General features: G+C 41.2%; 1 non-coding gene across 1 annotated transcript; it reads left to right on the plus strand.

Annotated features, from left to right (window-relative positions):
- The first annotated feature begins 322 nt into the window (after positions 1-322).
- Trnak-cuu lies at positions 323-395 on the plus strand. The gene has a single exon. It is a non-coding gene; the product is annotated as a tRNA-Lys (tRNA).
- Positions 396-4,388: the final 3,993 nt, after the last annotated feature.

The following is a 4,388-nucleotide window of genomic DNA, read 5'->3' on the forward strand; positions in this document are numbered from 1 at the left end:
AAACGTTGCTACATGACCACACATGTGCAGTCCAGTAGCCAAGCAGGAGGCTTAGTCATCCCCTACATCCTTTGTGGGCACATAGCTATGTAAGCCCATACATGCATGTTCAGGGGAATCCATAAAAAGCAGGTCACAGACTCCTCCCTCCTTCTTCCTCTTCTTTCTTTCCCTCCCTGCACAATCTCCATAGGCCTAAAGCACATTCTCTTCTGTCTCCTTCCCCTTATAAACTCTTACAGTGGGTTTTGTCATACCTCGTGGCTTTCCTCACATGGTAAACAGACCTGCTTAATGAATAACATTGAGCTGCATCAAACCAGCCCGGCTAGCTCAGTCGGTAGAGCATGAGACTCTTAATCTCAGGGTCGTGGGTTCGAGCCCCACGTTGGGCGCCAGATATTGGTGAAATTATTAAGGCCACTCCACGTAGTTAAAAGGGAAGTTTATTTTGTGGGGTAACTTACAAATGAAGGGGTAGGTCGCAGAGTCTGGCAAAGGTATAGGGTAGTCCGGAGGCGTTCACTGGAGAACTCTGCTCGGTCCACCTCTCGCGTCCCGCGTCCCGGAACCAAGAGAGCGAGTCCTTCCCGATCCTTCGTCTTCTGCTTCCTCCTCTGCCCCGCCTTGTGGGTGTGACCATTACCGAAGCCTCAGTGGGGGTTGGAACTTCCAGGCCAATGCTGGGATGCCTATCCACTACAGTATCATGTCTACTTACACTGAGCACATGCCGTGAGTCAGAGTACAAGTCATCTATGCTTGGCACTGTGTCACAAACTTCCCTGGAACATTTTCTCCTCCAAGTGGACATGGATCAACTCATTTAAGCTCAGCTCTGAGCTGTGAGTCTAAGTTTGAGCCTTCACTGTGTCTTAGGCTCAGGTTTCCCTATCTGTCTTTATCCTGGGTGCTAAGATGAAGAAACAGCTGCTGCTCAAGAAAGCTCTGAAGATGTCAGGGGCACAGGAGAGCAAACCCACTGTGTGTTCTCAAGCCTCCACTTGAGCTGTGTCTTCCACCAAGGCACAGAGCACACAAAACCTCCAGTTAAGAGGACGTCCAGCTCTAGAGAGCTGGAATGCAAACAAAACAAATGAAAAGACAGGGAGAAGGTGGGAGTTTGAACTAGCCTACAAGAGAACAATCCTATGAACTTATTCAAAAGTGTGTTAGTTTAAATCACCCTGCAAAGCTGGATTTAGTTTCTCAAATACTTCCAACATGTGGAAAATACAATACATAAAGGCTAAGCCACTTAGGTACATTCCATAAGACTGTGACCAAATACCCAGTGTGAGATACAGACTCAACTTTGCCTAAATCCAAAGTTCTTTTGCTTCTCCATTCATAAAATTTCTCAAAACAAGAAGTTGTTAATGGAGATAGTTCTCTGTTGAACTTCAAAATTTTTAAAAGAACATTTTCATGTTTATTCTCTCACTTATTGTAACTAGAACAATCTTCAGCATTTTGAGGTACATTCTTAATTTTCTATCTACATTATTTGCTACAACTGGTTACACCTCTTGTCCCCAGATTAGGTATAAACCCAACCAGTCTTGACCATGTTTTACCACACCAACCCTATGTTTAACATAAAAATAAAAATTAAAAAGATAGCATTTAGTTTTAGAAGAATCAAGTTACTTTCTGGGGCAAATGTTTATATATAAATCACATTCGTCTTAATACACAGAGAGCCCACTGTGTGTCAGCCACATCAGATCACTGCAATTTGTCCTTGATAACAGCTCAGTGTTACTAAATGCACATTACTAATGGGAAAACAGAGCTTCCAACAAGTTAAATCTCACAACCAAGATCACACTGAGATTCCCACTCTTATATATGGTCTGGAAAGAGCCAATTAGTCTTGTCAATCTTCTATTCATCGATATTCTCTCTTCCTGTAATCCCTATAAATTGCCCTCACCCACCCCAGACTCAATGTTACACAGTTACTGCAACAAAACTTCAGTAGACACAAACCACATAGTCCTTCTTCCAAAACACATTTTCTGACTAATAGAGTTGCATAAAATGGATGTGGGGTGGGGGGAGATAAAGACAAAATAGTGGAGAGAAGAAAATACTGACGAGACTGTAATTGGAGAAGGAGCTCAGTTGGTAGAGTACTTGCTTGGTGTGCACACATCCCTGGGTTGGATCTCCAGCATCAAATAAGCTGCATAAAGCAGGTGAGTTGGTGCACACCTGTAAGCCACACACTTAGGGAGCAGAGGCAGGAGAGTAAGAATTTCAATGTCATCTTTGACTGTGTAGTAGTTGGAGGCCAGCCTGAGCTACACTAGATCACAAGGAAGAGGAAAAGGAGGATGGAGTTTTGGGGGATTAATATCAAGAATCTATCAAATAGAATGAGAAGTGTTTATGAATAAAATATAAACTTTGTTTGAGATAAAGAAGCACTCAGAGTGAAAGAACACAAGATAACAAAATGATGCCAACACAGAATGTTTGATGGCAGAGGTTAGGTTAGTTAGGTCATTCATGTGAAAACTATACAAGCATTGTGGTATTTGATAAAATTAAAATGTGAACAACACCCTGGAGGTGGAAGAGGAAGAAATGAGAAGGCTGATTTCCTATCCCATCTTAGCAGGGAGTTTTATTATATAAAACTGAAATCCATAATAAGAAAAAGCACATTGTTTCTAAATTTTCACATTCCTCAGTGTTCTTGTCTGAAGTGTAGAAGGAGACAAGCACACTTGTAGAGAAGAAATATTTATACAAAATCCAATAATTCCTTTTGTTTTGTTTTTCTTTTCCTTTTGGAAAAAATCAATCATAATTAAGTAAAATTTGGGCTAGAGAGATGCATCAGTTGTTTAGAGCACTTGTTGCTCTTGCAGAGGAACTATGAACAATTCCATATAGTGGCTCACAACCATCAATAACTAACTTCAGTTCAAGGGAATCCAAAGCCTTCTTCTGGCTTCCTCAGGCATCAGGCATATACATGGTGTACATTCATACATACAGGCAAAATACTTGCACGTATAAAAAAAAACTATATAAATCTAAACAAAATTAAATCATATCTAATATTATACATCACCTCTAAGTTTTTCAAATTGCTTCCTTCTGTCTAGAATAGGGACAGAAAGTCAGGAGAGGGGGGTTCCTTTAATACCAGCCTTCACCTTCATTTTCGTGGCTCATTAACTGTACACTATTTTCATGTTTCATACTTTCTTCTGCTTAATTTTTAATGAGAATAATAATTTTTATTATGACAAGGAAAATTATTTTTAAAGGACTATATTTACAGACAGTTTAAGGCTCTCTTTCCAATTTGCCAAGAAAATATTTCATTATAATCCTATAGCTCACACACTTCAAAGATATTGAACACTTCTCCCATCTTGCTTTACACTGGGGGACTCAAGTCACCAAAATGAAGAGCTGCAAAGGAAGAAATAAGAATGTAATAGGAGCAGTTTTAATAGAATGTTGCCCAGGCCAAGGGAGACTTATATGAGGGTATGCACAGGGACGAGAAGAATAGCTCCCCAAATCTGACAGTCTCTAAGAAGTCGGGAGGAACACCTGAGCTGAGTCTCAGAGAATGGCTGAGAGCTCTAGAAGGAAACAAGGACAATAGTCATTGATGCAGAGGGAGTAAGTAGTACAAGTTAAATTCTGGAGAGGCAGATGTGGTTGGCAGAATAAGGCTGCTAAAGAATTATACAACAGGCTAATCAATTGTAAGTATAGTGAATTGAGCACCCATAGCCAAAAGATGTATAAAAGAATGCAATCTTCTTGATGACAGAGAGCTGGAGAATTGTATATCTGTGCGGGGAGAAAGAGAGGAAAGCTAACAAATGCTCCCAAAATCCCTTGAACAAATGTGCATGCTCTTTCACCTCTGGCCTTCCTCAACCATGTACATCTGGTGTGTAAGTTAGATTTCTCATTGTAGCAGCAGATACCTAACAAAAAATAATGTAAGAAAGGAAAGGATGTCCTTGTTTGGGTCTTATTTAGGCAAGCATTTGGTTGAGATTTCATGGATAGATCTCCTAACATGTCTAGAAAGACACTATCTAGCAAGAGGAGCCTTGGTTCTCTGCCTCTTCTCTCAATCTCTCTCTCTCTCTCTCTCTCTCTCTCTCTCTCTCTCTCTCTCTCTCTCTCTCTCACACACACACACACACACACACACACACACACACACACACACACACCTCTCTCTCTCTCTCTCTCTCTCTCTCTCTCTCTCTCTCTCTCTCTCTCTCTTTGGTTTTTCAAGACAGGGTTTCTCTGTAGCTTTGGAGGGTGTCCTGGAACTCGCTTTGTAGACCAGGCTGGCCTTGAACTCACAGAAATCCACCTGCCTCTGCCTCCTGAGAGCAGGG

This window comes from Onychomys torridus, chromosome 3, assembly GCF_903995425.1.
Source record: "Onychomys torridus chromosome 3, mOncTor1.1, whole genome shotgun sequence".
In the NCBI taxonomy this organism is placed as follows: domain Eukaryota; kingdom Metazoa; phylum Chordata; class Mammalia; order Rodentia; family Cricetidae; genus Onychomys; species Onychomys torridus.